Source organism: Branchiostoma belcheri, unplaced genomic scaffold, assembly GCF_001625305.1.
Source record: "Branchiostoma belcheri isolate BF01 breed outbred unplaced genomic scaffold, Haploidv18h27 scaffold97, whole genome shotgun sequence".
Classification (NCBI taxonomy): domain Eukaryota; kingdom Metazoa; phylum Chordata; class Leptocardii; order Amphioxiformes; family Branchiostomatidae; genus Branchiostoma; species Branchiostoma belcheri.
In genome coordinates, this window is record NW_017804653.1 from 677,519 (window position 1) to 702,949 (window position 25,431).

Genomic DNA, 25,431 nt, shown 5'->3' on the forward strand with positions numbered 1-25,431 from the left:
ATGATAATGTTACAAGAAAAGAGAAGAGGCATATAAATTGTAGGGATAGATAAAACATAGCACAGTTTCATACTGGAATAACAGTTGTCCAATGATAGTAATGATAGGATCTACATGCCCTTTAGTTTCTCCTTCTGTCCCTCATTCCACATTGTTCCCTCTACCTGGCCCTTTATTCACTGTTATAAATATAATAATGTTACAAAAAGAGAGAAAGAAGCATATAAATTGTAGGGATGGATCAGAATTTCCTACTGGAATAACAGTTAATGTTGTCCAATGATAGTATTGATAGGATCTACATGCCCTTTAGTTTCTCCTTCTGTCCTTCAGCCCACGTTGTTCCCTCTACCTGTCCCTTTGTTCACTGTTATAAATATAATGATGTTACAAGAAGAGAGAAAGAAGCGTATAAATTGTAAGGATGGATCAAAATTTCATACTGGAAGAACAGTTAATTAATGTCCAATGATAATATTGATAGGATCTCCATGCCCTTTAGTTTCTCCCTCTGTCCTTCAGCCCACATTGTTCCCTCTACTTGTCCCTTTACTAACTGTTATAAATATGATATAATGTTACAAAAAGGGAGAAAGAAGCATATAAATTGTAGGGATGGATCAAAATTTCATACTGGAATAACAGTTAATGTTGTCCAATGATAGGATCTCCATGCCCTTTAGTTTCTCCTTCTGTCCTTCAGCCCACATTGTTCCCTCCCCCTGTCCTTTTTTATTCACTGTTATGAATATAATAATGTTACAAGAAGAGAGAAAGAAGCATATAAAGTGTAGGGATGGATCAAAATTTCATACTGGAATAACAGTTAATGTTGTCCAATGATGGTACTGATAGGATCTCTGTTGCCCTTTAGTTTCTCCCTCTGTCCTTCAGCCCACGTTGTTCCCTCCCCCTACCTGCCACCGTGTGACAGATGACCCAGCCCTGAGTAGAACTAATTACAGCGGCTTGTAACAAGCCTGGATGTTGTAAGTCAGCTGCGCATGTTTAATTCATCCCCCCTGGCTGCGCTGGCTGGGACGACTGCATGCGCTGAAATCAATGCAGCGGCCTCCGGTACTCCCATTGACGGTCCTCTGCGTTAGGGATGCGCCCCCGCTCGTCAGACTGAGCTGTCAATCATCCCGCGTCGTTGCCTCTCATTGATTCCTGAGTGGATTCCATCGCAGGGAGACCTTGGAATTTCTGCATACGGAATTTTCCCTGCGTGCGCGCGGAGTGTGGGAGTGGGATGAGTGATCGAGAAGGGGGCTGTGTCCTCCGACATTCATAGCTAACCAATAGTGAGGCTCAGACAGGGAGAGAAGGAAAGAAAAAAACCCTCCCTGCTTTGTCTGAAAGTCTAGTACTAGCACGCCATAGTGGAACAGCCATCCGGGTGGCAAGCTGTGAACGGGTGTGATTTGTGTTTGTCGGAGAAATTATAGCAGCCTGTCGGGAATTGTGCGGCAGTCGAATCCCCGCGTGTGCGAGCGTGCAGCGTTGCTGAACAGATGCTGTGGGAGAACAGCTTGCGCTGCTGGGAAGGAGCCGGCCGTGTCCTCATCGGGTGAAGTATCGGCCCAAGATTACTGCGTGTATTGGCTGGAGAATACGTTGTACGTACGCCTGCCTGTGTGTCTAGCTCTGCTGCCATTCACGTCCTATGTCACTGTGATGGGGGAGGATCGGTGTGTGTCAACGCGGGTTTGCTCTTAAGAAGAACAGCTGGGATCGTTCCGTCCGCATTTTCGTGTGCGGAGTTTTCTATAAACCCATGACGATGAAGCGCGTGTGTTTCCGTAGCCAGGACGAGGTGATTCTCCTGCCGTCCGTGCCCAGTGTAGACGAGACGGGGAACCATCCACGGCCGCCCAGGAAGCCCTTAGTCAGGCAGAATGCCGTTTGTGCGGTAGGTGAGAGATTATTTTCTCCTCGTGATGTGTTTTATACATTTAATATTCCAGTTCATTGATTTCATACTTCTATATATCATATTTTATAACTGTCAATCTTGTCTGAATCTGAATTGTTTAAGGACATTAACATTTAGACTATCATTGATAGACTATCAACATACAGTTGTACATGATTTTGATATTTTTGACATATTCTTAGATTTCTATTTAGGAAAATATCAGGGGCCTGGTTCCACTACTGTTAACCTTGTCTGAATTGTTTAAGGATATTAACATACTTGTTTTTTTAGACTATCATTGGGAAACTATCAACAAGAAATATGTGATTTGATATTTTAACAATAATATTCTCAAATTTCTATTTACAAGAATATGATGGGCCCTAAGCTGTTAACCATGTCTGAATTTTATTACTATAAAGTAACATTAATATATTCATTGTTTAGACTATTGTCGATAGACCATCAACATATTGGATTTGATATTTTGGTAAAGTCTCAGGTTTCTATTTACGAGATTATTGGGGATCTATAGAAGCAATCAATTATTTATGAACTTGAGGTTTTTCAGGTCTACTGGTCATGAACAACACCTTTATTCATAGTCCAGAACAGTTTTACAGTAACAGCTTTAGAAGAAATGTTTAGGATATATGTTGTCTGACATGCTGTATTCATGATACAAAAAATACATGATAACTGTACTTTCTAATTATGTCTAGAAACTGTTTTTCACTTGGAATATGAAATATTTAGTTGGGGATAATCATAATTGCTGTCTGTTATATCAAGCAGGGATTTACAGCCTCGAGTCATGTGAGGATAAAGCACCAGGGGGCGGTACATTAAGTCTAGGGACAGTACAGTTAATAACCTGGCAGGGCTTGAAATACTAAATTATCATGAAGGCATACCCACACATTGAAAATTACCTTCCTCAGAGAAATTTTACCTGCACCACTCAGAATTTGTGAAGTGTGGATCATACTAAAACTGTTAAGAAACCACTGCAATTGTTTCTTTTTTTTTACTTCATAGGTTTTAACAGTCGTAGACATAGACCAGTTCAGGTTAAAAGCTGGCAGACATCAGAAATACATGTATCGGCATAGCTCCAAGTTAACCTGCACTAACCTGCATTCGCATTGTAGAATGCAGGTAGGATTTTGAGCCCTGAACAACAATACATTTTTATGATTTCCACTAGACTAGTTTTAGGGTATAGAAGTGAGAAATCCCTTCCCGAGCCTCAACATTTTATTACGTTGTGGTTACCGGTAATAGAAATTATATTGGTGCAGTAAAAGTCGTAATTTGCGGCTTGTGAGCGAAGTTGTAACGCAAACTTGTTCAATTATTGATTTATTTATTGGCAATATTTCCCCAGGCTGTCTAGTTGTCTGGGCTGTTTGGCCTCTCTGTCAATTGGCTGTCAGGGAAAAATGTCAAAGGTTTGGATATTTAGGAGTAAGCAAATTTAGTTTTTCAGTTCAAATTTACATGAATATTATCATCACTGTCAACAAATCATACTTACATGATTGTAAGACATTAGCAAGATTGGTTTTTGAATCCTCAAACTTATTTTTACTTTATGCTTAAAGACAAAATTTTACATTTAGTATACCTTTGCATAACACACAATCAACAATACATTTTAACTATTAATTTATTGATCATCATCATAAATCATTAACTTCGAGTTCTGATTGAAAAGTTAAGACTTGATACAATTTGTACAATTTAGTTAACATGAGTTATTAATTCAAAACCATTCTGTCCAAAAGTTTGGATAAAACAGAGCATACATTTGTACATGTAGGATTTTAAATTTGAGGTTTAATAGCTAATTTTGCTAGTAGACTAGAAGCTTTAAAAAAAACACACCTTGTTTGATGTTGCTGGTATGCCTTACCAGTGGGTTTATCAGTGTAATGACATCACTTTCCACATCTTTACATTACGTTTTTTGTCCATCAAAGATGATGAACAGGGCAAAATTTTAGCATGAAAGTTCATCTGTGTTGGTACAAGTCATTATGAAATAAAAGACTAAGCTTCAATTTCCAACACTAACTACAAAGAATTCGGACTTACCCCAAATTTTCGGTTGACTCCATCAACCTTGTTCACGGAATGGACCCGTCTTGGGTTTTTGGGGTAAGTTCCAATTCTTTGTAGTTAGTGTTGGAAATTGAAACTTAGTCTTTATTTCATAAGGCCACACCAATTTAATTTCTTGGTTAACGGATTTTTATAGAAAAATAATGGAGCGGGCGGGCGAAAAAAAAAAAATAAATAAAAACAGGCCTAGGCATCCTATTATGGCCCAAAATGGTACAATAGGAGCCATGATTCGAAGTCAACAAACCAGGCTGGTTCAAAAATTAAACAATGAATTTTGAACTTTTAATGATACCACTGCATTGAAAGATGGAATAACTGTAACAACTTTTCAGGGCAAAATATGAGCATTTTGCAGTTGATTCTGAATTTTTATTTTTATTTGCAAATCAGAAAAAAATGAAGCGGGCGAATTCGTTAACCAAGAAATTAAATTGGTGTGGCCTAAGGGCAAAATTTTGTTTGTCATGAGCCCCAAAATTTCATCAAAAGTGACTAGAACACTGTTTAGCAGACATGTCTGTAGTTGGACAGTATTGTACAGGGATGATTCTAATCTACGCGGCAGATTGGGACTCAGACTTCAGGGGAACAGGGCAGGAAGATAAGGATTCCAATAACGTGTTGCCATGGCAACATGGACAGTAAAACCGAGCGGCGCGACCGTATCGGGCAAACTGGGCCAGAATAGAGTAATGTGTTGTTTCCTGTCATAACTTCAAGTTTTTTTTCGAGGAAGGCTTATATATGTAGTATGTTTTGTTACCAGCTATAAATTTTATCCCTTATAATAAAAAGATTACAGTTCATCTAAATTTGAAGTATTAACCTTTTTGTTTCTCTGGTTGTAGTGGTGCAATAACTTCAAGTTGTTTTATAACCCTTTCGAAGAAGGCTATGTTTTTGTTACTGGTAATATACATAATGTATGTTTTGTTTGTGGTTGAATTGCATAACTCAAGAAGCTATTGATGCATTTTTGTGATAATTATTATAAAGAGGATTTTTTTATTCATCAGAAAAATGCTAAGATTTTGGAGCCCCTTGCAGCTTCCTTTTGTACTGTACTTCTGTTTTCTTTTTTTCTTTTTCAAAATTTATTCTAGTTATGTCATGTAATTACAATATTTGACTGTAACTCACAAAGTCATATTCACTAGTGGAAACTTCCATGTTTAATCAGACAGCAAATCAGACTATTGTATCTTTAGGCAAAACAGGCGATACTTACGTCACATATTGTAGTCACATGGGTGCAAGTGCACCTCCATTGTTGGACTTCAAACAGCATTGACAATGGTCTGTAGGATGGATATAGTTTTATTTAACCCAATTCAGCCAATATCTTAAAACACAATAATTCTGGTCAACAGGATCAAAATTAATGTAGAAGGTATGACAAGCTGGTAGCAGTTTTGGGAAATAAATGAAGATTCATAACTAATTATCAGAGGCATCTTAGTAACCATGAAATTACACTGGCTAAAAATATCTGTCTAATGTGTACCAGTGTCAGCCAGGCATGATGTTATCTCTTTATATAATAGTGCAGATGACATTTTTCATGGAGCAGCCAAGAGTACCTATTATACCAGATTATGAAGGGCAAGGCTCTGTACATGTACTTCCATTAAGGGCACCAAAACTGGATATATTCTCAGTAAGGCAATCTTTGTGATATTGACACATAGTGTTTCACATCAGCACATATGAGGCAGCATTTCATACTTTAGGCTTTTAAAACTGCAGAAACAAGCCCCAAGATGAGTCCTTTATGTTCTGGGTGGTACCCTAAAAATCAGCCAAGGGCCCTTCCAGTAAACATTTTCTTTCAGAATTTTGGGAATTTTTGATGGGTTAATATACATTGGGATAGTGTGGTTTCAACTCAGTATGTACTAGATAAATGGCTAGAATATTGGCTTTGAAAAATTGGGTTTCCAAGCCATGAAAACTGCACTGCACTGTACAGGTACAGTAGTAAACTTATTTAGACCTGAAAAGACATTTCATCATTCCCCTATAGGTATGTCAGGGTTGAGAGTCTGATTTGGTTCAGTCGGCAAATGTTCTGGTAGAGATCCCGATTAGAGTCTCTGTCAAAGACTTCAATCAGAATGCAGATAAAGGTGGTCTTAAATTTACAAAATTTCAAGTCAATCCATTGATCAAAATTCTTCTGCAGACATAACAACAATAATAATTAAGAAAGATAATCAGCATCATTTAATACTTACAAATACACTTTAGGTCCAGTTACAAGTATTGGTAGCTGTACCTCAACATCCCTATATGACGATGGTAGATGTGTATTACTATTACCTTTCAATTATTATGAGGCAGTACAAAAAAAAATTTCATTGAGGTCACCTTGTACTTATTGTTTAAAAAACTAAGCAATTTGCATAGCTCAGGGTAATGCCCCATCTTTCCAGACAATCTGATCAGCTATTACGTACATAATGTTGTATAGAGTCTGCCTGGTGAGTCTTCAATCAGTGGTAGTAGCCAGACGAAGGCTTTTAAGTACAGAATGATGTTTGGGAATTTGACTGATTGGTTGTCTTGATCAGGGTAACCCTTTGACCCCCATGAAAAGTGGCCGTAAGGACGAAAGGTAGTTTTTTGAAGGTGACCTAAAGTCACAAAAACAACAGCTACATGTACAATGTACCTGTGTGAGCTAGAAAGAATTTGTCCCTACCAATTTACATTTTTATGCAAACTTTATCAACTAAAATTCAATTGTTTCAGAATTTGAGCTGATGAGTTGCCAAGGTTTGTTATGCCATACATGTAGTTCTAACTGAAACTGTATATATACCTGAAAAGAAGTTCTGTTTTTAGTTGTCTAGCATGTTATCCAAAGCTATTTTAGCCTGTTTCGTTGCAAACAAGTTAAGAAAAGTTAAGAAAATTGATTAGCAGCTAAAATAGCTGTTTACAGGTAAAATCTATTGGCAAAAAAGAGGAAAGAAGATAAAAGTTGTCATCCTTTTCTGGTCACCTAAAACTAAAAGTTGTACCAGTGCACTGCCATAAACCCTCTGATGTTTCAATATACATGTAAGCACCATGCTCACCATATTCTTTCAAGTAATCCTTCTTATGAATCTTGAAGTTGCTCAAAGCCTTTCTGAAGATCTTAGTCTTAGTTGTCATCCTATCCTGATGGTATCTGAAAGATGACAATATTTATTTTCTGAACCTGAAAGTTGCCCCTCTTTTCTATACCTGAAAGTTGTCTATCCTGGTAATGTATCTAAACACATTTTCGCTGCCAAATGTCTTCACAGATGAAAGGGACTTGACTGCTAAAATAGGTTTGGATACAGGCTAAAAGTGGTCAAATGTCCTTTATTTTCGGAAGGTAAAACTTGTATCTGCACTGCCATAAACCCTAATGTTTTCATCCGAGCACCACTGGGGACCAGACTCAGACATAATCACTTTGGTAATTATGTTTGGGTCTGGAGAACTCATTACGGAGATGGCAAATGATCATGATCAGGAATTAAGGCTGCCATAGAGAGGAGGTTATGTGATCATAACCTACATATAACATAGTTACACCATCCACATGTTAACAAATACATGCACATTCAGTGGGGCATACACGCTAACGAAGATCCTGTTATATAATTAGACATGATATTTACAGATGAGTTAAACCACACAACTGGACACATTATGGGGATTACTTCCGGACGTTTCAAGTGATGTCCTTTTTCAGCCACAAAAGGCAACTGTCAGAACTGGTTTATTGCTTTAATGGAAAAGTCATGGTACATTTAGTTAATGCATGCATGTACACGTATCAAGTAGAGTAGGGCATATTCTCTATTCGTAGCAAAGATAAACTGTTCAAAATTTTGCTTGAATTCTGTTTACCCTACAAAATAAAAGGTTTAGCAGTTTGGTTTATGACGTCAAAACATATTCAGGAAGCATGGTTATCAGTTGTGTTCCTTAGCATTTATGGCTTTAGAAAGTTAGCTATATTCTGAATTTTTTGGATTGCAGTATCTTAGAACATACATGTACCTCAAAGTGACAATAGATAAACCCTTGGGTATATGACGTCAAAACATATTCAGGAAGCATCGATGGTTATCAGTTGTATTCCGGAGCATTTATGTTTTTCAAAAGTTACTAAATTCTAAATTTTCTTTTATATCGCAATATCTTAGAATATACCTCAAAGTGACAAAAGAGATAAACGTTTATGACGTCAAAACATATTCAGGAAGCATGGTTGTCACTTTCTTTTCAGACGCTGTCACTCCTTTCCAGATGCCAGATAATTTTTACTTTGCCCAAAGGTGGGGTGTCCCAGAGTGTTTATATTTCTAAAACTTCTGAATTTTTTAGATCAAAGAATATACCTCAGAGTGACGTCAAAACATATTCAGGAAGCACGGTTGTCACTTTAGCTTCTCTTCCAGAAAATCTATGCTTTTCCAGACGTTAAATGTCAGATAATCTTCACTTTGCCTGAAGGTGTGGGTGTGGGGATGATGTCATCTGGTACGATGGGATTGCGTGGTTTAAAAAAAAATCAAAGTATCTTAGAAATATACCTCAGAGTGACGTCAAAACATATTCAGGAAGCATGGTTGTCACTTAAGCTTCTCTTCCAGAAAATCTATGCTTTTCCAGACGCGAGATAATCTGTACTTTGCCTGAAGGTGTGGGTGTGGGGATGATGTCATCTGGTACGATATTGATGGAATTACGTTGTTTTAAAAACATCAAAGTATCAATATACATGTACCTCAGAGTCAGAGTGACGTCAAAACATACTAGAAGCACGGTTGTCACTTTAGAATCTGTTCCGGAAAATCTACACTTTTCCAGACTTCAGATAATCTGCACTCTGCCCGAAGGTGTGGGTGTGGGGATGATGTCATCTAGTATGGTGGGATTGTGTGGTTTTAAAAACATCAATTTAGTATCTTAGAATATACCTCCGAGTGACGTCAAAACTTACTAGAAGCACGGTTGTCACTTCAGAATCTGTTCCGGAAAATCTACACTTTTCCAGACATCAGATAATCTGTACTTTGCCCGAAGGTGGGGGTGTGGGGATGATGTCATCTGGTATGATATTGATTTAATTGTGTGGTTTTAAAAACATCAAAGTATCAAAATACCTCAGAGCCAGTGACGTCAAAACAGACTAGAAGCACGTTTGTCACTTCAGAATCTGTTCCGGAAAATCTACACTTTTCCAGACGTCAGATAATCTGCACTTTGCCTGAAGGTGGGTGTGTGGGGATGATGTCATCTGGTATGATATTGATGGAATTGCGTGGTTTTAGAAACATCAGAAGATCTTAGAATATACTTCTGAATGACGTCAAAACATACTAGAAGCACAGTTGTCACTTGAGCTTCTCTTCTGGAAAACCTCTGCTCATCAGATATCTGGTATGATATTGATGGGATTGCATGGTTTTAAAATTATCGAAGTATCTTAGAATATACCTCCAAGTGACGTCAAAACATGCTAGATTCACTTCAGAATCTGTTCCGGAAAATCTACACTTTTCCAGACATCAGATACTAGCTAGTAATCTGCACTTTGCCCAAAGGTGGGTGTGTGAGGATGATGTCATCTGGTATGATGGGATTGCGTGGGCGTCGCATTGTTCAATGAAGGGCTTATATCGACTGCGTCGAGTGGTATTATGGGGAATGATGCAGTGATGAGAAAATGTCTGCTTCCGTCCAACCTGCCTTGCAAATTACTCGGGCAAGGGTAATTGGTATGGATTTCCTATAGACCAGGCCTCGAAATGAACTTTTCTTCCTATTGTCCCAAATTGTAAATATAAAATTCTAATTGTCACAAAGTAAGGATGCACTGTCCCAACCTGTTTTTTGGGAAGTATCATATGACTTCAACTTGAAATCAACTTTATTTTTGCTTATGTTCTCTAACCAGGTGCACTATAATTGCAGAGTAGACAGGAAATTCAGGTCCAAAAGCCGGGATGTGTGCCTGATGAACAATAGAAGTGCTGACATTTTGATCATTTTTCTATTGTCCCAAAAAGTGTCTTTTTAGTTGTCCCAGCCAAAATTTTAGTGGTCAGTGGCCATTGGACCAGCTTTAATTTTGAGCCCTGTATGTTCCAATGAAATCATGCCGGCACAAGACAAGTAATTTCTCGGGGCATTTCATCATTTCTGTGCTGAGCTCCGTGATGCTTTCATGCTCAGACGATTTTGAAGCAGATTTCACAAAGCCTGAACAATGAGTACTTTTCTTTTTAGGCCCCACCATCTGATTTTGTTGGTTCTTGGGCATTTCAATAGAAAGTCTATAGCTAAGAGGAGATCATGAAAACAAGGAAAACTTGCATCTGACTACAGTACATTAAATTTCTATTCACTGTCTGATTGAGATTGGCAGTAAGCAGGTTTTCTCAGATGAGTTTGAAGCAGATTTTGCAAAGCCTGAATAATGAGTACTTTTCTTTTTAGGCTCTGCCATTTGATTTTGTTGGTTCTTGGTCATTTCAATGTTGCAAGTTTATTTGATTTTGATTTTATTGAAGATGCAAAGGCAATACAAAGGCCACCCAAACATTCACATACTTTTTTTGATAACACCAAAACATCCATAATATAATATAGCATAAAACAATGAATATCAAGTTTGCATATATGATGGCATAATGAAAGCAGAGGGCTTGCGTCTGACTATATTCCCATCTGATTGAGATAGTGTATACTAGTAATTTAAAAAATCTTTTAATGTCTTTTTCCTCCAACTTTGTCATTTTGCTATTCAGCATTGTTTTAAAACTTGTAAATTGTACAATGTACAATGTATATAGTGCAGTACACAGGTATAGGATAAACTTAACAGCCTAATTACTAAAACAATAAAAGGGCTAGGATAAGTCTTTGATTTAGTTTTACAGTCAGGGTGTTATGCCAAAGGACGATTATACCGGCTATACAAATACAGATACAGTAGATTAGGCTAATCATGAGTTTCTGTATTTTTTCTAATATGTTAGAACCATCATATTAACTTGGTGTTGCTTATCGTTGAGTGGAAGACTCCTACATGTACATGACTGTGAGCTTTACTGGTAGGTGTGAAGAGCCGGGCATTTACATGCCCTGTGGGGAATTCTAAATGCATGGGCACTAAAAACTGGTTCCTAGACGATAAAACGCAAATAAAACCCAACCTTAACAAGGTCATCCACCTTCATATTCTCATCTAGCAGAATATGTCTATGAGGCATTTTGAAGTTGGTTCATATTTTAAGTAACATTTAGTAATATCTATTGTGTTTTTGTTGCCTTTTTACAGTGTATGCTATTTTTAATTTAAGGATTCCTGTATGTTGGAAAATGTTTCGTAAGTATCATAGTTTTAATTATTAGTAGTAATAGTACAAAATTTTTTCGTTCTAATTAAGCTTAAGGCCAAGAACTTGGAAGTGGAATTTTCTGTGGAATTAGCTTTGAGGCTTGACAGTGTATCGTATTTTTGAAAAGATTCTTATGACTTTGAGGAATCATTTTCTATAACTAGTAGTAGAGAAATTGTTATTCTACTAACCTAAAGCAGAGAAGTTGTATATAAGTGGTATTTGATGTTCGCGTGGGTAGGTTTGCTGGGTTGACAATGTATATTTATTTATTAGTAAACTATATTATTTTTGCATAGATTCTTATGACTTTAAGGAAATGTTTTGTATTTCTGAATCATTTTCTATAACTATTAGTAGAGAAATTGTTATTCTAAGAACCTAAAGCAGAGAACTTGGAATTGGGATTAGATGTTGGTTGGTTTCATTTTGGCTTTGGGGCTTGACAGTGGATCCTATTTTTGAACAGATTTTTATGTCTTTGAGGAAATGTTTTGTATTTCTGAATCCTTTTCTTTAACTGTTAGTAGAGAAATTGTTATTCTGATAACCTAAAGCAGAGAACTTGGAAGTGGGATTTGATGTTGGCGTGGGTAGGTTTGCTGGGTTGACAGTGTAGATTATTTTTGCTTGGATTCTTATATGAATTGGAAACGTTTTGAACTTATGACTTTGAGGAAATGTTTTGGATTTCTGAATCATCTTCTAAAACTATTAGTAGAGAAATTGTTTTTCTAATAACCTGAAGCAGAGAACTTGGAAGTGGGATTTGATGTTGGCGTGGGTAGGTTTGCTGGGTTGACATTGTAGATTATTTTTGCATGAATTCTTATGAGTTGAAAACGTTTTGAACTTGGAAATGGGATCTGCCTGTTGGCGTGGGTGGGTTTGATGTCGGCGTGGGTCGGTTGAACGTCCCCGCGGGTGCGTGGGTGGCGGGGGCGATAGATCCCACGACACACTTCCCGCGGCCTCAATGATGCGTTGATAATGATGAGTCGGCAGAAATCCATCCCCGCTGACTCCGTACGCCGTCCGGGCAGCCGGATTTATTTTCTGAATGGCGAAGTACGATTCGGTCAATGGGCAGTAGAGACAGGGCTGGAAATACATTTTCTGCATATCTGCATTAGTACCTACACCAGACACATTTTACCTGTACCACTCAGATTTTATAAAGTATGGATCATACAGTAAATAAAAACTGTTCAAAAACAATTGCCATTATAATTTGTATAGTTTCATAGGTGGTAACAGTGAATGCAGCAAATAGATATTCGCATACACCTACATGTACATGTGTATATGAACACAGTAAATGTGCATAGATCAGTGCAATATTGTTAAAAAATGAGATTTGTTTGTGAAAATGCAAGTATGGGTGATCACCAACAATGAAAATCCATCTTTTTTTTTATCATGCTACACATACAGGGTATAGATACATGTATTTCCTTCCATATACATTTATAGTGTTATCAAGACATATCTAGTAATGCTTGAACATTATTCACATGAGGATAGCTTACTTTTGCTAGCCAAAAAGGAGAAAACAACTACAACAGATTGTTAGCACTTTCCCTGTCCTTGGTGCTGAATTGTGTGTTCTGCACATGTATTGCTTCATGTAGCAGAAAAACATAATGGAAACAAGGCCTGAGGACTTCTAATTTTCATCTAGATTAGCTTGAATTTTCATCTTGTAGTGAAATAATCAAACAACAGATTGTTGGAACTTTCCCTGTCCTTGGTGCTGAATCGTACAATAACTGTTTAATGTAGCAGAAAAACATAATGGAAACAAGGCCTAAGGACCAGGTTTCTCTGTATTTCTAAATTTTTACATAGAATTTTCATCTTGTAGTGAAATAATCAAACAACAAATTGTTGGAAGTTTCCCTGTCCTTGGTGCTGAATCTTGCAAAAACTATGTTAAATGTAGCAGAAAAAAGCATTTTGCTGCTTATGATTTAATTTTCCGTCATGATTACTTACTTCTATTAGATAATCTATTCCAACTACAGTATAAAAACCTTTTTTGTTACATTGTTAAATCATTTATATGACAGTTTTCAAAACACCAATTACTGATGAATCAAAATTTCTGCAAGAGGCAAAGAAACTTGCCCTGAAATTTCGATGCTGTTTGAATCAGAATCAAAGCATACAATGACATGAAAAAGTTCACTATTGGAAAGAAAATCTTCAAACATGAAAATCACACAATGTACTGCTTTCATCTGAAGATTCAAAGAGAATTGCTTATCTTGTATAAAACGTCTGCTGGGATTTAAAAATGAATTTTTCATTGAAAAGAAACAGCCATTAGTATCGACAGTGTGAGAGGTTATCAGGGGAAATGATTACGGCCGTTACAAGGCGCTAAAACTTACGGCCTGGGACTCATTAACAACATCACAAGGTATAGGGGTCATCAGGGGTTAACCATTAGCGACTTTGCAGGGTGGAAGAGTCAAGGGGACAAGTCATTAATGACTTGACACATTGCAGGAGGTTTGGGTATGAGGGCTAGCCTTTAATCATGTTTTAAGTGCACTTTGTAGAAGATTGAAGTCATTAGTGCCTCTGAAGATACCGTTTCATCATACTAATGGATAGATAAGCACTTTAGAGGAAGTTTTTGGTGTTCTACAGAGGGCAGTGGCTGCGTACATGTGCAATATGCTCTTGCAAAGTGGGAGAAATCAGTAATAGCATAATCTAGAGGGCACGATATCAAAAAGAATTTGAAAACTCTACATGACAAAAAGTACATGATTGTATGTACATGCAATTACAATCACCCTATAGATATGAAACAGTTTACAAATATAGCAACAGAGAAGAAATATTTTTAGAATGGCCATTCTAAACATTTGTCACAATTACTTCAATTTCATATCTAGTAGTGAGATCTCTACGCAGTACCATATACCTAGTACAGGTTATTGCAATTTCTTATTGTATTACATGTATCTATCAAACTACCATGACCTTCAGCCTATGTATTATTAAAGATACAGTACCAATATTCATAACACAATCCATATACCTATCCTTCAGCCTCCATAGTTCATCATTAGGTACATAAAAATAGAAATTTTAGGTAGATTTTACATATTAGACAATTAGAAGTCAAGAACCTGATCCGGATTAGTCATCGTAGAAGTTTGAACAGAATGATCTGGGTTCACTACCAGAATTACAACATTGCTGCATGCTTCCAGTTTTAGTCTTATCATGTATTTTGCTACTCTTCATGACATTTAATGTTCTTTTTGCCATGTCATTTCATGTCTTTTGTATTACCCAACATCATCCCTGCAGACCAGGGCATGATGTTGTGTGATCTCATGTTGTATAACAATGATATGTATATGGATCCGTCCCGGCGCCATATCATATCATACACGCATGTTTCATTTTTTGAATACCTCCCCCACAGGTCACTGGTGAAAGGAAATATGCATTTCAGAATCAGAAAAGCAGATTCGGGGTATGTACGTATACGGCACATGCTGACGCATATGCAGATTGATACATGTGTAGCTGTGGTGTGGTAGACTAGCCAGTACATCTGCAGCTGCGGATGACTAGAATCTGCAGCTGATTGTATGTAGATGCTGCAGAAGTAGTTCAAAGCTTCAGCTGGACATGTGTTAATCTCCAAGCAGATCTTCCATTGGGCCTACTCTTGGCAGTCAGTTACAGTTTTGCCATGGGATATCTGCTTGGAGGTTACATGTGTAGCAGTTGCTATATATGGTGTGCTGTAGTAGACTTAAAACTGATACATGTACATGTATGCTGCAGAATTTGGTTCTGCAGTTGCTTATACATTGTACATGGTAACTGTTGTGTATCTGCTGCAGATGTTGTGTAGTAGTGCAGTAGAGTGTACATGTGCATCTGCTGCAAATGTACATGTGTACAAACATGTCTGCTGCAGATGTTGATATACGCAGCTGATGCAGATATGCAGTAGATTACAGTTGCTGCAGATGTTGATGTGTAGATGCTGCAGCCTGCAACTGTTCTCCTGCAACTAAATATGGTGGTGCTCTGTACCTATTGCCGATACATGACATTGTTTATTCATGTGTGACTTATGCATTGTAAATGTGGCAACGCTACAATGTGAATTTGTGGCATCCATGCTGCGATAGCATGTAATACAACTGTGTTTGGTTGACCAGACATTGTATCAATTGCTGCAGAGTTATCTCTACTGGGCTGTCTAGCCAATCTTCTAGCTACAGGATACATTGTGCATGTGTGCCATGTGCAATGTATATGTAGCTGTGGTGTTATCTGGACATATCAGTACAGCTGATAACAATCACAACTTCCCCCTCAGGGAGGAGGAAAGTTCCTTCCTGTCATTGATTTTTCTCTCTCATTCCCTTTACTGTTTGTCTTTGTTCCCTGATGTTTCCTGCTTCTGTACAAAATCAATCTGTCATTCCAGTCAAATGCACCCAGAGTATACTCTTCCATGTTTTTGAAGAATCTATTTTTTCTATGAGTACAAGAAAAGCCATGATCTACATGTATATATGCAAGCAGAGGTAAAGAAGGCAGATTAGATTAAGTTTCAGAAGAGCATATATGTAGTGTCTTCAGAACAGCTAATCCATGCTGCAGTTAAATGTATGCACTTATTCATCTAACTTGAGAATCAAGTACGTGTAAAGTACTATTGCGATGATGCTGTACATTTCAGACATGATCGAACAATTTCTGATCAGATATTGAATCAAACATTGTCAAATTGAATATAGTATTCTTACTGGACTATGTATATAACTCATGATATAATTTTAGCAAGCTAACATGTAGCTTATGCATGCTACAAAGAAATGCACTTGAACATCTAACTTGACAAAAATTGTAAATTTCCTTCTCACAAGATCCAGGTACATGTAAAGTACCGTGGTGACGATTAGGGACCAATATTTGATCTAAAAAATCCTGAATTGTCAATATACATCTAAGACCTATGATGGCTTACCTATGATGACTTACTAGTAGTGTGGTTTTATCAGAACAGCTAATGCATGCTGCAGAGGAATGCACTTGTATATGAAACTTGGACAAAAATTGTGAATTTCCTTTTCGACATCCCAAGTACGTGTAAAGTACCATTGGGACGATGCTCTGCGTTTGGGATCTGATTGACCAATATTTGATAAAAAATTGTGAATAACCAATGTAGACCAAATCCTATGATGACATTATAGTAGCTTACAATGTCATGTAGCTTATTCAGAACAGCTAATGCATGCTGGAGAGGAATGCACATGTACATGAAACTTGACCAAAAAAACATGTAAATTTCCTCCAAGTTCATGTAAAGTACCATTGGGACAATGCTGTGCATTTGGGACCTGATTGACCAATATTTGATCAAAAATTCTGAATTGAATGTCAACTACATGTATACAATGTATCCTATGATGGCATAATATATTACAGTAGCTTACAATATAGTTTCTTCAGAACAGCTAATGCATGCTGCAGAGGAATGCACATGTACATGAAGCTTGACAAAAACATGTAAATTTCCTCCAAGTACGTGTAAAGTACCACTGGGACGATGCTGTGCGTCTGACAGCCGTAAGCTGAAGACAGATGGGGCATCGGGAGGGGAGCGTAACTCTCTGATTGGTGGTGGTGATTTGGGTATTCCCCAGGGTATTCTATTTCCGGTGTTGGGACATAATAGCTTGTCCCGATTGCACGATGCAGGGAAATGGATGGATCAGATTTCAGAGAGAGAGAGGCCCGACAGGGTAGGTGTTAGAAACGCCGAAAACTGTGTGAACAGATTGTCCGGATATCCAGACACTGTAATTCACTTTATGTTCACGGTAGCAAAAGTTCGCGGTCTGAGAAAAATGGACATGTTCACAGAACTATATATTCACGGTGGCGACATTTGTTAACTGTAATGATAAGTTCACAGCACAGAAGTAACAGTGAAAACAGTGAACATGACAGTACATTGAAAGAATCAGGAATTACAGTATACATAAACCCAACAACTGGATAGGGTTCCAAAAATAACTGGTTGGTAAAGTAAAGCATACATGCAGGATATTGGGGTTTTCCTTTTACACAACTGGTCATAACTTGCACCTCCTTACGTTTCAATGTCAGAAGCTCCTGATAGTACATCAAAACGAAAGCCGGTGAAATTCGTGACCAGTTGTGTAAAAAGAAAACCCGGATATCCAACTGGATAGGGTCTCTAAGAGAGTCAGACATTATAGACAGCATCCGCTTCGCATCTTTCGACCATAACTTGTGAATGAGTCTCGGAGGATACATTATTGGAACACGTCATTTACGTAAAGAACATCTAGACAAAATCGTGATATAGCAGTCTACTGTTAGTCATGGATCTTATAGTTTTTCATCAGAGACAAAGGTAATGTTTCTAGGATGCATATCTTTGAAAATCTATTTATTGCCTTGATGCAGACACAATCTGGACACAATGTAAGTTATAATTCATTCATAAGAAGTCTCCAGTGAGTATTTATTATTAGCAACACTTACCTCGGAGTAGGGTCCTTTTTATTGTCTAGAAACTCACTACAAAAGTGATTACCAGTGGCCAGAGTATTTGAGTGAAGAGAAAAGTGATTTAATCAACCCCATGTTTCTAGCCAGTGTGATGAAACTCTTTTTTGAGATGCCTTTTGACACAGTTTCATCAGAAGAGCTACACATCTGTTTAGAAGTATTAAAAATGAGAAGAAATTATAACAAATCTGACAAATAATTACAAAACTGTCACGTTTTCGTCTAAAATTCCATCCCAGGCTGCAGGAAAAAAAATGTGTGACCTACATTCCTATAATCCGCGACACTTTGTCCCACTCTTGTGGTGTTTCAAAGTCCATCCATTTGATGGAAAGATGAGAGCCAGAAGTACGTTCTGAAGCCTGCCCTCGGGAAGGAAATACATCAAGGGTTAGATGGGATCCCTGCATGACAGTGCCTAACGTCCAGCCATGATTGCATGGTGATGACATTCCATCAAGTAATGACAGCACACCGGCACTGAAGAGCCTTGCCACTCACAGGGAAGGATGATGTATTTTTTGTGTGTGAAAATAACAAAATTTCAATCGAGAACTACAGCCATGGCCAGTTTATTCTAGTGATGCTGAAGAAGAGTGATGAATATCACTCAAAACTCAAACGTAACTTCCATATTATATCCAGTAGGAATTTTGAATTGTCTATGAGTATTATATGATATTGTTAACAAATTATATATTTCTGAAAAAAAAAGTAACATCTGTGTCCATAAGATCACCAGGGTCCATAATATCACCACCTTGAGAAACAGTGTGCTTAAAGATATTTTTACTGCAACATACTTTTGGTATGCACTCTTTCACACATCAAATGTACATACCTAGGGTATGTTGCAGTAAAAATATCTTTAAGCACACTATTTATCAAGGTGGCGATATTATGGACCCTGGTGATATTATGGACACAGATGTTATACTAATGAGACTAAAATTTTGCCTCTGTGTGCAATGTAAAATCGTTCATAAGATACAAAGCTGTGTAATATGACAATTCACCACATGTGAAAAAATACTGGTATTAACAAAACAGGTCACTAGATGTCAACCATGAAACCAGATTGTAGGATCTGAAACCACTCACACCAGGATAGACCTCAGATTTACTGTACAATGTTCTATAATCCTACAATTAGTGATGCTGCCTGCAATTGAGCATTGTTAAACACAGTACTGACTTCCCCAGGCCCGCTGTAGATCCCCCATTTGCCGACTGTGTCAGCGATGCATCATGTCTGCAGTAAGGCTTATCTCAGTAGGGACCGTTCATTTCATACTCTAGGGGAGGGGGTACCAACACTGTGGTGTGCACCAATAGAAAGTGGAAGTTATTGTCACTGGGTACAGAAGGGTTTTTTTTACTAGTTAGCCTCAAATGATGCCTAGAGTTAGATGTGCAAAGGTTATAAAATGTATGAGTTTCCCTGTCCTTGGTGCTGATTCATGTGTTGGGCTTATGTACTATACCTGTGTGGAAAGTAACCAAAAAAGGCATTTTGCTGCCTACAAATTCAGTTTGGTGTAATACAGTGTACAACCAGCTGCCAACGGGTGTCTGAAGCTGGTGTGTTATACTGAAGGTTGTTGTATACCGGCTTTACAATATTCAGATAATGCACTGTTATAGATTGTGGAAGTGAAGATCTTGGCTCAGCATCCTTCCCCATAATTTTTCCATTGAAAGACGTCATTGCACAATTTTTCACTGCAGAACGCGTTCACTCGATTTCCCACTCAAAGACGTCATTATCCGATTTTCCGCTCTAGACGTCATTAGACGATTTTCCGCCGAAAGACGTCAGGGCTTGGTTTTTTTTTGTGAAAGACGTCATTACAGGATTATAACTACACTTTTTCTCACTGATCCCCTGCACCTACATCTAACATGGTGATGTATAATGCATATGTCTCTTCATAAAGCTTATTTCGCGGAACTAAGCCTGAAATATACCACCTTCAGGGTGACTACTATGTGATAGATCATATGATATTAGCTTGAAAGTTCATCTGCGTTGGTGGAATTCACCCCGAAGCAGAATTATGCAGCTAATTTCTGACTCAAAAGGATGATTGGGTTTACCCAAATGTTTGACTGAACAGCAACAGTCTTTGTGAATGAAGAATCTGACACTTCTTTGACGTCATAGTCTAATTTTCTTGTAGATGTGTTGAAATTGTCCTCAGGACCTAGTCTTGTGTTAGTTCAGTTATGTGGGGTTTATGATAGGTTACAACACTGACTTCCTATGTGATGAAGATGTTTTCTTATATGTACAGCAACATGGTGTGGTTAGAATTTGGTACTTAGCAAGTATTTGTAGTACTTGAAGTACTGTGGTGTCTGCCAAGGTGATGTACTATCAACCCCCCTCTACCCCTTCTGTCTTCTGTGTGTGTATTTGCTAGTGTGTTATAATTATTATGTTTACCGAAGGAAAACATATTGTTTTTGCTCAGTTTCTTCCTCTTCTTCTCCAAACTTCTCTGACCTGACCATTGACATGATTTGTTGACGTCTGTCACCATGGTGACTGGTTTTGGGTTACATAATGTTGCAATTTCATGGTCTGCTCTGCTCCTGTCACCATGTATACTAGTAGTACATGTATGTGAATGTGTTTGAGTAAGAATTAACAGAGCAGACCATGTCCGAAGGTTAACATTATGCATTTGCTTTGCAAATGTTACTTCAATCAATACTTAGTATTAGTAGCTGTTCCTTATTGTCTATTTCCTCTGAGCTGCACACAACAATGGCCAAGAGAAGATTCAGAAACTTTGTAGATCAACCACTACCATTTTGTGATCAGAGATCATAACCTAATATTGCAAGGCTCAAACAAGTACAACCAGTTGGTTTCCAAATGCCATGTTTTGGTGATCATCTGTCACTTTCTACAAGTCATCAATGACTGGTTGGATGTGAAAACCAACTGGTTTTTGAACCTACAGCCTGTTTCCACCATGATAAAATTATTCACAGATGTATGGATTTATGTGTAGTCCAGTGGTTAGTGACCCTGCCTCTGGACCAAGAGGTTAGGAGTTCAAATCCCAGCTGATGTCACTCACCCAACATGCATGCAACTGGAAAGGGACATTAAGCCACGGTTCACTGTTCATTGTACTACTTGTTGAAAATAGCTAGGGGAATTTCCCAGGTATGTACAATGAATCTGTAAATACTGTATTATATTGTCTGTCTTCTCTGTCAATACCAGTGCATGGGAGATTAGCTCTTCAGTGAGCTAAAACTGGATCAAGATCACTTTCACAGACTCAAACAAGTTTTCTATCTTTTCCTCAGGATGAACCTCCAGACCTGGATGCGTCAGGAGCCGGCAAATCTTCCCCTCAAGCCAACGGGCCCACACAGTCCAACGGAACTGCAAATGGAGCATCAAAAACTTAGAAAAACCTCATAATGGGGTCAACACAGAACAGTCAACACACCGCAGTTACTGGAACTACTGCTGAATCTACTCTGAAGAAGATCACTTAGTACATGTTTATAGACTAGAAATAATATCAAAATTACTATGTTTGAATGTCTGATACTATATTTGTTCTATGTGTTAAGCTGTTACACTTACAGTACCCTCAAGTTAGTTTTCTGTGAATATTTCTAGGTTTAACATGTGAGTTCCCCAACCAGCACAAATCATGTAAAAGATTCAACCAGTCCTGCCGCCATTATTTGAAGAAGAAGAAGAAGAAAGAAGAAGTTCCCTGCACACATCTCAAGGGCTATACATACTCCATCTTGGACTAACGTTGTGATAAGATGTTTAGCTGATGAGAGACTTTCCCTGCTCGAAGAAGAAGAAGAAGATGTAACCAGAAGAAGCAGAAGAAATTGTGCTTCAGACTAATTTAGATACTTTCTAAGTAGATGTTTCTACTGTGTATGTGAACATATCACCGGTAATAAACAAAAGAAATTAAACATATAGCATCAAAGGTGTTTAGACTACAATGTAGTGAGTAGACAGGAAAATTGTGTGGTTCAAAAAAGAGAGTTTGTAAGCATATTATATTAACGGTATGTGTCATTGACCATTCTACAACCAGCACTAGTTGAAGTACATGATTGTATTAGTGTAGGATCTTTGGTTCCTCCATGTGACATGTGTCACTTGCAGTTAGTGTATCTGTTACTGTGTCCAGTGGCTATAACCATTTGTTGAGACAGTGCAGTTGCTAATACTAGATATTAAATTATGCATCATGAACAGAACTCTACTACAATACTCCAAGCAGAAAGGAAACTCAAGTTTTCACATGGATTAGTGTTGGACATCTGGTGCCAGCTGGATAGATTTGGATGCTGCTAGGCAAACGGTTTTGGGTGCTGGATGTTAGATGGACAGTTGGGATGCTACATAGGTAACCAGTTTGGGATGCTTTTCGAAAACAAGCAATCAAATGGAGAATGTTGGTCACCTGATGAAGGAGTTTTAGCTGCATGGACAAAACTCTAGCCTGGGTGCCATCCGATTTGTAACGGCTATTTTTTCGGGGTAGCCGTTGCAAATCGGATGGCACCCAGGCTACAAAACTTGGCTGTTAGATGTGGAATGTAAAAGGCATCCTTTGGCTAATTAACTAATTAATTAAGAAACATCAGTTCTCTCTGTGATTGCCATGGCTATACCACAGCTTTGCTTTCTTCAGTTTTCATTACAGTATTACTCCACATATCACAGACAGACAGACACTGGCACCAATACTTCAGGCCATGTTGATTTGATTATATGGATGACATCCATGTGCGCATGAATTTTCGTCCGTTTCATAAAAAAGATTTCGACCATACTGTAAAATGAGCAAATACATGTCGTATGTTGCAAAAAAGAGTATTGGAAAACAATACAAATGTAATAGAATACTGAAATCAATTCAGGAAAAGAAGAAAATGTGAAGAAATGAAAATGAAGTGTCTATTAATATTCACCATGCCATACTTTGTGTGTTAAGTCATTTGTTAAACCTTTATGACCACGTAGATTTCATAATGAATGAAATCTTTTGGCAAACTTTTTTTTTAATTCGCACGCTTGCATCAGTTTGGGGGTTCCCAGAGGATGTCAACCATATAATCAAATCAACATGGCCTTAGCTGTAAAAAGAAAAATGCTGTAGCTGTCCTCTGAAGACCAGCTGCCCATAGCTGTTACATGGATATTATCGATTCTACCATGATGTGTGGGAGAGTGTTTCTGTTGTGATTTTCAGATGTTTCTTTGCACATTAGAAAGGGGGAAAACCCAACTGTAATATATATTGTAGCAGCAAGGACTTTGAGGCAGAGCCTTGTTATGATGTCTTTTTCTGCAGTGTTTTTCTCTCTGTTGCAGAAGCTTCTAGACCTTGGCTCTGTTCCATTGGCTGTTAACATCTTGATATATGTAATTTGACTTGATATATCTTCATGTTAACGTTGTAACTGTTACAGTAGAATCTATTCCTGTACATCTGTTCACATGATAACTAGCTTCATTTGCACAATCTGCTATTAGCTACTTTATCATTTGTGTGAGAAAAAGGTTATCCAAGTATGAAACATCTAATATTATATATTTTGTGTTTCTTATCTTATATTCTATACAACCTGTATAACTTGTCATCAGTGTGTTTTTAGTTTACAAAGAACTGTGTTACTTTGTTGAGCTTTTATGCATTGGTATTGGAACTGCATACATGTAATACAATTATTAGCATCTGTAGTACAGATCTTTTTGTGTCTAGCAAAGACTGGCACCAATTCAAGATCTATTCTTAGTTTCTGAGAGATGCCCTTGTCACGATGATCTTTCTAAAATCAAGAGTAAAAGCCACTGTTGAGAACTCAAATCATACCTGACTCTATATTGATTAAATATCATGATAGAAATAGACATCATGTCTAGACTAGTGCTCAACAGAAAGCCTTTTGAAACCTCTCGTATGAAAAGGTATGAAATCTAAGTATAACACATACATGTACATGACTGTGTTTTGAGCGTGTTTCAGTTTAGAAATCAGAACATTATATAACTCTGCAGACAGTGTATATTATAATGCTTGTACATAGGAATTATGATATAGAAGAAAATGTGTGTACTGTTCATTTTTTCTGAGTGTAATTCACTGCTATTCAGTCATACTGACTTGGAGATTCCTCTTATATTAATACAACTATTATAGAGAAGAGGACTGCTCAAATTTAGGAGAAAAGTTGCTGAAAGAGATTAAAACTGTATAGAGTAGAAAAGTGCCATGAAATATATACCATTATACATGTGATGCTTGTCTAGATCTATAGGCCTTTAATGTGAAATTATTACTATCAGAGCACATGTGAGTGTAGTAGAACTTACTCCTGTATTTATCACCACATTTACTCCTGGATCTCTTCAGTTGAGAGTTTTGCTGGGTTTCTTCAACAGTTTTCTTCCTGTATGCTATGCGTAACAATATTCTGCTAGGAAATTCTGGTAGCCCGTTACAAAATAGATACAAATTTAAAAATAATACTTTTTACATCATTGCCATATTGTCCTGGCAAATCATGAGAGAAGGTTGACAGTGAAAAAAATGTAACACTGAATTTATCTTTTCTTTGATGTAAAAACTGTCATCATGTTCACATGAAAATAATTGTAAAAGTTCAGCTGTTAAAACCAGTTCCTAATGTAGCAAGTATACAGTGGAGTATGCAGTATAACGTTATATTGGGTAAGATGTGCAATAACAATGTGTCAAATGTTGTATGTGTCAAATAGCTTGTAAAACACAAAAGGTAAATTATAAAATATAATATTCCTGCTCCTAATATTTTAATCATTATAAATGTGAATGTGATAGTCCCAAATTTAGACCACTAGATGAGAGAACCAGTAATTAATATGCAATCGTGTCATCTAGAATGTTTTCCTTGTTGTCTCTAGTTTTGTACATTTTTGGACCAAAAAAAAAGAGGACTTTCTAGCATAACGCTGCAGGCAGCTTGAAAAGACAGACACGCGATGGAATGTAGTCTAGCAAACCGATCTTGGAAAGAAAAAGAGAAGACCTCATTTCAGCAAAGTTTATGTTTTTGTAAGTAAATTGTATTTTAGAGCTTTTAAAGTATTAATACCTAAGACTGTTGATAAAGATGGCATATCTGTGTGAACTATGGTGACTCTACAGTAATTATAAAGTGGCAAAGAATAAAGAAAAAATACTTCTGTAGTCTTCTCTCTCTTTGTGCATTTTTGTGTGTACTTCATATTATTGCTGTCATTTGTATTGATGTTATGATGGTTCAAAACCCAGTGTTCTAGCCAGCCTGTATTTTTTCCATCATCTCTTCTTTGTTTGATGCTCTTGACCCCATGAAACACTATTTCCTGCATTTTTAGGGGCA

The 25,431-nt window shown here is 37.5% G+C and overlaps 1 long non-coding RNA gene across 1 annotated transcript in view; it reads left to right on the forward strand.

Annotated features, from left to right (window-relative positions):
- The window catches only part of LOC109461906, a 34,900-nt gene that overhangs the window by 8,456 nt on the left and 1,013 nt on the right, over positions 1-25,431 (forward strand). The gene's annotated exons all lie outside the window — the stretch shown is intronic.